Here is a 9,148-nt window from a genome sequence, read left to right as displayed (position 1 = left end):
GAAATTTGCACCTGCTTTCTCCCAGGCCTCGCTGAGTTGTGTACAACAGAGAGCTCAGGTGTTGGGGGCAGTTGACCGGTTGAAGAATGCATTGCTATTATGTGAGGAACATTGGGCTTTGAAAAAGCAGAACTGGATCCACGTTCTTGCCTGGTAACTCTAATTATCATCTAGTTTGTAAAGGGGAATGCAGTTCACTGAAAAATTCGTATGACAGTGGGACAAGGATTGGGCCTCTGCATTGGTTTGTGTAATATAGGTCACATGAAAGAGCATTTAGGCTGCAGGGAGACTTTTCATCTCTATAACTTTACTTTCACAGGACAATTCCATCATGATTTGAAGATTTTGGAGTCAAAACTTCATTGTTCTGGTATGTGTTTCGGGGCAAATTTATGCATACAATTTGCTTAAATATTTCAGATGATACAAGAATATATGTGTGGTGTAAAAAGCTGAAATTTGCATTCCCCCTTCTCTAGAAGTAACCATTGTGAATAGTTAACTCTGTATTCCAGCTATTTTGTATATTATAAATACACTGTGAACATTTGAGTGTATATATACATGTATGTTACACACATTTTTAGAGATGGAATATTGCTGTGTTGCCCATGCTAGTCTCAAACTCCTGGGCTCAAGGGACCCTCTCGCCTTAGTCTCCCAAAGTTTTGGAATTACAGGCGTGAGCCACAGCGTCTGGCCTGCATGAATATATTTACTAATTGCTAAGTTACTCTGTTCAATACGTGTCTATTGAACTCCCCATGTGCCAAGCATTGTTCTGAATACCTTATATGCACCAATTCACTTAATTTTTAGAGCAGCTCTATTATTGTGGCCCTTTTACAGTGAGGAAACTGAACCACAGAGAGGTTGGGGACGTTGTCTAACATCACACAGCCAGTGCTGTTGGAATTGAGGTTTGAACCCAGACAGCTGGCTTCAGATCTCTTAGCTGTTATCATAGATGGCACACCCAAACCTTAGGGCCACCTCCCAAGCCTTGCCTCCGATACGGGCTTGCCTGAGCTCTGCGAGAGCCATGTACGTGAGGTTTCTTTCCTCTTTAAGAACACAAGTCTTGAAATTGTCCAAGACCCTGGAAGGACCTCTTGAGGACCAAAAACAGGGATTCTTCAAGCCTGCCCCAAGGGCCAGATCTCTGATTTAGCTACTTGGAAGGTAGATGTAGAAGAGAGTAATTTTGCCAGAACAAAATGTCAGGATGGCTGGGCTGACTCGGCCAGATGCAGTGGCTCATGCCTGTAATCCCAGCAATTTGGGAGGCCAAAGCAGGTGGATTACCTGAGGTCGGGTGTTCGAGAGCAGCCTGGCCAACAAGTTGAAACTCCGTCTCTACTAAAAATATAAAAATTAGCTGGGCGTGGTATCGGGTGTCTGTAATCCCAGGTACTTGGGAGACTGAGGCAGGAGAATTGCTTTAACCCAGTTTACAGAGGTGGTAGTGAGCTAAGATTACGCCACTGCATCCAGCTTAGGTGACAGAGTGAGACTCCGTTTCAAAAAAAAAAAAAAAAAAAGAAGAAGAAGAAGAAGAAGGGGGAAGGAGAATGGCTGGGCTAACTCATAGGGTAGAGACCCTACAGCGGCCGTAGGACCTTGGCAACTTGGGTGGAAAAGAAGGAAGGAAGAGCTTCACCCATGGCGGTGACCTGGACTGCAGAAACCACACTAAATATCCACATCCTGGAGCCTGGCCACCCCATTTGCTTCTCTTCTCCTTGGGTAGAGGGTGTGGGGAGCTTTCTACCCTGGAGGCTGAGCAGCGCAGCTTCTAACCAGGGTAGGCGTTTGTCTGTCCCTGGGAATACAGACAGCATTCTCATAAGCAGCCCAAATACTCCTGAACAGCTTTTTGTAGGGTGGGGCGGGGCGGGGCAGAGGGTCATTTTGACTCATAGGTACCTTTTCCACTTTCACTGCTGATAACTGTGTTACAGATTAAAGTTTTGTTTTTGATACTGAAGAGGGCTTAAGAGAGTGAGCTATTATGGCACATCTAAGTCTGCTAAAATAGAACCACGGGGTAGAGTAGGAAAATCTCTTCTAAATTATGGATCATATATGGTGAACATTAGAAGCCATGTGTACCTAAGTTGAAAAATCAAAACATGTCTTGTATTTGGGTGACCCCGGTAAGTCTGGATGCCACTGCGCCTTGTGTGAACACAGGATGCTGAGGTGTAGGGACCAACAGGCTTTTTCTGGACATCTTGTGCTTCTCCCTTGGGGTAAAGTGGGGCGGCAGTAGGAGCACACAGCTGTTGGGTCCCTAATATTTGTCAGCTGGTTTACATGTGGGATTCCATTTAATGCAATCTTGGAGGTAAAATGATTTTATTGAAGATGAAGATAGAGGCTTAGAGAAGTTAAGAAAATTGTTCAATGTCACGTCATTTGTTTTGTTTTGTTTTGTTTTGTTTTGAGGCACAGTTTTGCTCTTCTTGCCCAGGCTGGAGTGCAATGGCGCGATCTCGGCTCACCACAACCTCTACTTCCCAGGTTCAAGTGATTCTCCTGCCTCAGCCTCCTGAGTAGCTGGGATGACAGGCATGCGCCACCACGCCAGGCTGATTTTGTATTTTTAGTAGGGACGGGGTTTTTTCATGTTGGTTAGGCTGGCCTTGAACTCCCAACCATGAGTGATCTGCCCAACTCGGACTCCCCAACTGCTGGGATTACAGGTGTGAGCCACCACACCTGGCCGAGGCCATGTAATTTCTTAAGTGGAAAGATGAAGTAATTGATGAACTCAGAAGTTTGACTTCAAGGCCCTTCATCTTTCCATAACACGTGGTTCCTTCCCTGGTTGGTGGGAGTGACTGAAGAACTCAAGGAAGCTGTGTTTTGTGGAAAGAAGACCTGAGGGGTGTATGGTCTTTCCAGGCTTGGAATCTGCCATGCTGGGCTTCTGAATTGTATAGCTTGGCCATATAGAGAGAAGCCCCTCATTTAAGACTTATTCTTTGGGGGAAATAAAGGAAGGCCGCCCGCATGAGACAGGCAGAGGTGATTTTCTCAGAACTGCTGTGGCAAGAGAGTCGGCACCATTACTTGCGTGTGGCAGAGACTGACATGCAAGTGAGTGGCTGATGAAGAGTGGGGAAATTTCAGGATGGAAAAGAACGGCTCCCAGTGGAGGCTGTTGTGGGGACTGGAGGCGGCTGTGCAGAAGTGGGTTGTCCTATGTGATTGGTTAGGGGCGTATTTGGCTTTCTCTGAATGATCCTAACTGGAAACAGGGGCCAAAATTAGGGTAGCTGTCAGTTTTGAGTCAAGTCCTGGCCACATGGACAGAGTTGTGGTTTAGTTTCTGGGTTGTGGAGAGAGAGCAGTCTGGCTTCCTGTCTGATGGGCTAGCCTGGCTGGCCTCCTGGCTGTTGACTGTAGATAGGGGATTGGTTTCCTGGGTGGGCAGCTACAGGTTGTGGTCTGAGTTCTGTCTTTATACATATGATCAGGCATGGTCTGTTTGTATATTCAGTCCCTCATTTTTCTTGTCAGTAAAAATATCAAATGACAAATTGGATACATTGGGAACTTTTTAGATGTCTGTGTCCCCTGGAGGAAGTTTTCACGTTCACATTTAATCAGAATGAATATATACAATTGGGCCATTGATCTTGAAGATTTAAAATAGGAAATCTTCAACAATACTACCTCGGCGCCATTGCCTCTCTGTCCATTGTTAGGGAATGTGTGTTTTTATCCACCGCCGGCTCATCGTCCACCAGTTTTGTGGTTGATCCAGTTCTCTATATGTCTTGTCTTGTGTGCATCTCATTGTTTGCTAGTGTTAGCTTTCCCTTCGTCAGTGTAGTTTATTTGTGTAGCATCTGTTGGTAGGAAGTTATTTGTGGAATTTGTGAATGGAAGGGACCTTGGAGGTCTGCTAGGTCAGCCCAGTGATTTTCAAGATAAATGGAATTACAGGGAAATGTTCCAGCTTTTTTGGTGGCAAAACCAGGAATAGAAAGCAGTGTTCTTTGTGCCACAATGTCATTGAAAGACAGCTCAATGTGGGTCTAAAATGCAGAGTAACTAACTTTCATTTATCTCTGCTTCTGACTCTTGTTATCAGACATTTTAAATTGACCTTAATGTATTAGCAGAAATATGAAAAGTCCTGACTTGTTTACATATAAGGTACTTCTTTGCCTACTCATTTGGTTGTTTTTTTCAACAGGATTGAAAAGACATTGTTCTAAACTGAATGTTTATGTCTCCCCCAGATTCTTGTACTGGAGCCCTAACTGCCAGTGTGATGGTATTAGGGGGTAGGACCTTTGGGAGGTGATAAGGGTTAGATGAGGTCATGAGCGTGGGCCCTTGTCTCACAGGATTAGTGCCCTTAGAAGAAGAGAAACCAGGCCGAGTGTGGTGGCTCACACCTGTAATCCCAGCACTTTGGGAGGCCGAGGTGGGCAGATCACGAGGTCAGGAGATTGAGACCATCCTGAAACCCTGTTTCTACTAAAAATACAAAAATTAGTTGGGTTTGCTGGCACGTGCCTGTAATCCCAGCTACTCGGAAGGCTGAGGCAGGAGAGTTGCTTGAACCAGAGAGTCAGAGGTTGCAGTGAGCTGAGATTGTGCCACTACACTCCAGCCTGTTGACAGAGCGAGACTCTGTCTCAAAAAAAAAAAAAGAAAGAGAAAGCAGGCAGCTCCCACTGCCCTGGTGTGAGGAAACAAGAAGAAAGGTGGCTGTCTGCAAGCCAGGAAGAGGACCCTGTCCCGGAACTGAGTTGGCCAACACTTTGATCTTGGACTTCCAGCCTCCAGAGCTGTGAGAAATAAACTAATGTTTAAACCACACAGCCTATGGTGTTTTTTATGGTATTTGCCTATGGTATTATGGCCATCTGATTTGACTGATACAGAGATGGTTCCAGAATACTGCAGCCTGTATCTAAGTTGGTGATACCATGAAAATAAATGTGGTAGTTCATTCCTTTATATGAAGATAGCGCTGTGAGCCCAGGGCCTTTGTTCATGTCTTAGTTGAGTCTTGTTTTCTTATAATAGCTTCCTAAATTCTCTTTTCCCCCTCTAATTTATATTATATATCTGAATTAATTCATATATGGTATGATTTTATACTTCATGTCTATACAAACTTTTAGTGATTTTATTTAATTTGATTTGATTTTTGAGACATGCCCTTGCTCTGTTGCTCAGGCTGGAATGCAGGCGTGCCATCACAGCTCACTGCAACCCTAAATTCCTGGGCTCAAGTGATCCTCCCGCCTCAGCCTCCTGAGTAGCTGGGACTACAGGTGTGCTATCCTTAGCAGTCCTCTCGCCTCAGCCTCTCAAAGCACTGGATTACAGGCATGAGCCGCCACACCCAGCCCAGTGATTTTTCATTGTTAAGATCAAGGACGGGTTCCCTGGCTTGGCATTCAAGGCTCATGATCAGGGCGTGATATGCAAGTTTGGGTTTCAGTGTTTCCATTCCCACCATCAGCCTTGCGTTCCAGCTTCTTTCCTAAGCCCTGTTCTAAAGCCCAGCCTCAGAGCTGCACTTAGAATTTATACCTTCTCATCTCTTCATCGTCTTCGCCTATGTTCTAATCTCCATCTGGGACATCGTCTTCGCCTATGTTCTTATCTCCATCTGGGACATCATCTCCACACTTCCGCCTCTTTAAATCTTCTCCATCCTTCAAGACTTGAAATACTTCCTTTACATGATCCCTACTCTGACATCCAAGCTAGAATTAATCTTTCTTCCTTTGAACTCTGATAGTGCTTAATATTTTTCATTCTTTAATTATACAGCAGTCCTGTGTGTTACATATTCTTATTCTCCCAGGTTTTCATAGTTTCTTTGAAAATATTTGCTGTAGTCATGTATTTTGAATATGTAATGTGAGTGACATTCAAAAGGTCCTGGAGAGTGAAAGGCAGTCCTACTCCCATCACTGCCCTGTGACCACTGTTGCCAGTTTTTGTTTGTTTGTTTGTTTTTCCAAGGCAGAGTCTTGCTCTGTCACCAGGCTGGCGTGATCTCAGATCTCTGCAACCTCTGCCTCCCGGTTTCAAGCGATTCTCCTGCCTCAACCTCCTGAGTAGCTGGGACTACAGGCGTGCGCCACCACGCCCAGATAATTTTTGTATTTTTCGTAGAGACGGGGTTTCACCATGTTGGCCAGGATGGTCTGGATATCTTGGCCTCGTGAGCCACCTGCCTCAGCCTCTCAAAGTGCTGGGATTACAGGCGTGAGCCACTGCGCCGAGCCTATGTGTCTTGTTTTTAAAAACACAGATGTTGGCATAAGATAAACACGGTTGTCCGCCGGTAAGTATTTAGGTTGTTCCCAACCGTTTGGATTAATCAATGCTGAGTTGTACATAATTCTTGCATATTTGCGTGAATATGTTCATAGGATGCATTACTAGAAATGGAATTGAGGGATCCAGGGTTCTGCGCATTTTAAATTTTGATGTGTGTTGCTGGATTCCCTTCCGTTAGGACCATACCGTTATCTCACTGTCAATGTGTAAGGGCGCCTATTTCTATTTCCTCGCCACAGTTTCTTCTCAGCTGTTTTCTTTGACATCACACACACACAAATACCCCTTGTTCCAAAAACATGGACATTTTACATATCTACTTAAAGTGTGCATACACTGATTGAAGCTCTGTGTTGCAGTGATATGTGCTGCTAGGATTGTGGCTCTGTTTCGAATCTGCTAGCCAGGCTATGGCTTTCCAGTCAGGTATTTTTTGTTTTGTTCATGCTGTTGCTGTCATTGGGCTGTGTGAATTTCCCTCCATTGCCCATCCAGATTTCCTTTCCGGTGGGCGGGCTTAGTGTCTAATCTGGCAGCCCTGTTTCCTAGTGACCTGGGCCGAGTGTCTCATTCGGCAGCCCTGTTTCCTGGTGATCTGGGCTGAGTGTCTCTTTTGGCAGCCCTGTTTCCTGGTGATCTGGGCCCCATGTCTCATCCAACAGCCCTGTTTCCTGGTGATCTGGGCCGAGTGTCTCATCCGGCAGCCCTGTTTCCTGGTGATCTGGGCCAAGTGTCTCATCCAGCAGCCCTGTTTCCTGGTGATCTGGGCTGAGTGTCTCCATGAGAAGTTGCACCCATCTTCTCCAGTAGTGCATCTTTTCACAGCAAGCAAAACATTTTCACCACGTTTCCAGTGGGACAGGCACTAGCTCTTTTCTGGGCATCAGGAGACCTGGCTTTGTTCTGGTTCAAGCAACAGCTGGTGAGTTACCAAAGACAATTCGCATCTGGCCCCTGGTCCTTTTCTTTATAAGTAGAATCACAGTCCGAGTGGGCATCACTGCCCTGGTCTCTATGCGGTGCTGAGTGTTGTGGGGATGATGGCTAAGTGTCAGGGTGCATTTCCACCACTAGGGGATTACAGGTCAGCCAAAGACACAGGAGGAAAGCTAACAGCCCCGGGCAGGTACACAGAACCAGAGGAGTTTGGAAGAGTGGTTCCAAGCTCCTTGGTGTGATTGATGTGATCACAATAAACATTTTATCTCTAAGTCTTGGGCCGTTGGACCAAGAGAAGAGAGAGCTGGTGTTGAGTTGTAGTGAGAGGTGCGTGGTTCCTGTACCTGCTGAACCTGGCTGGGACTCAATTCCATTGAGTCCCATTCCATTTAACCTTCTGTTTACACCTTTTTCATGCTCCTGCTTGTTTCTCCAGAAAAAAAATGCAATAAATTCCTTTCAAAAACTTTACAAAAGCCATAGACGCTTATTGAAAATAGTTCAAATGATATGGAAGTCAGAAAGATAGTGAGTGTTTTTCTGTTGTGTGTTTGGATGAATGTGTCTTTGGGGTAGTCACTATTAACACTGGGTGTATTTCCTTCCAGATCTTTTCCAGTGTGCCTACAAATATGTATGTACACATTGTAAAAAACAAAATAGTACCTGATCAACATTGAATTCCCCTGTTCTCACTGCGCAGTCTACATGGACATCCTTTCATGGTGATACGATGAGTCCTGATCGACTCCTTTTGTTCGCTGGAGTGGCAGGTAATAATAGCTACAGATAACTCACCTTCAGTGGGCATTTACCACGTGACAGGGTCTGTGCTCCAGGCAGGCTACATGAAGTGGGTCTTAAGGCTTTTTACAACAATGCTATGGGTGAACACAGTAATTGTTAACATTTTGCAAATGATAGAATTGCAGTAGAGAGAAGCAAAGCTGCTTGCTCAAACTCATGGCACGATTCCTGAGAGAGAGAGAGAGAACACTTTTAAAACAGTTGCTGTTATAGTCAGTTGATTTATGATCATTTCAAGAAATAGTGCATTCAGTGAATACATTTCAGGGTCTGGTACAGTCTGGGAGCTGTTTCTGAAAATGCTCTGCGCTAGAGGTAAGGGAGCGATCCATTGGCCCTGGGATCCTAGTGCAAGGAGGGAGGTCCCGGGGAGAGGGGGCATGGAGAGGAGGTCTCTGAACAAACCTTGCAACATCCATTTCTGCTGAGTCTGGTCCGAGGTCTGGTTCTTCACATGTACACTTTTCAGAGATACTTGGTTTTGATTTTTATCATGGCTCAGCTGAGCAGCCATGGTTGCAAACTGCCTGGAGATGTGGTCTGGCAGGCCAGTGCTATGCCCATCCCTCCCGCTCCTGCAGGAGGGGAGTCATCCTGGGACTAGAGGGCTTCGCCTGTAATCAGCTATCTCATAATAAGTGGATTTGATGCTGGGTTCGCTAGGTCAGGAAATTTCCCATTTAGAAGGAAAACTGATACTTGTTTTTGGGTTTTGCTGAGGAGCCACAGGGTTTAGAGCAGGGACTGGAAGTTTGTTGAGACACACGTGAGTGCACTCAAACATCTTCCATGAAACGTGCAAATAAAGACAGTGTTCCAGAGAGGTCCCTGGCTTTGGGATATAAATATTTCTGTAACAGAATGGCACTGGCTGTCTGCTGTATTTTTTTCTCTGCTATTTTGGCAAGTTTTATTTGGGTGTGTGTCTCCTGTACAGAAGGTATGACATCAGTTTTTGCCACCAAGTATTTACAGCCGTTGGTACCTCCTGTGTGGGTCACTTTTGTGCCGTGGTTTCTTTGGGGAAATTGTAGGTCTCCTACCCAAAGCACATTGCCCATTTCAAGGTGCTCCTGGT

The 9,148-nt window shown here is 45.4% G+C and overlaps 1 long non-coding RNA gene across 1 annotated transcript; it reads left to right on the top strand.

Moving 5' to 3' along the window:
• On the top strand, positions 1 to 8,030 carry LOC135969853 (uncharacterized). Its single transcript, XR_010585231.2, has 3 exons — positions 1 to 153; positions 323 to 373; positions 7,872 to 8,030. It is a non-coding gene; the product is annotated as an uncharacterized lncRNA (long non-coding RNA).
• The last annotated feature ends 1,118 nt before the right edge of the window (positions 8,031 to 9,148 follow it).

Source organism: Macaca fascicularis, chromosome 3 (assembly GCF_037993035.2).
Source record: "Macaca fascicularis isolate 582-1 chromosome 3, T2T-MFA8v1.1".
Classification (NCBI taxonomy): Eukaryota; Metazoa; Chordata; class Mammalia; order Primates; family Cercopithecidae; genus Macaca; species Macaca fascicularis.
The sequence above is the reverse complement of the archived record's forward strand: the minus strand, read 5'-3'. Positions and strand labels throughout refer to the sequence as shown.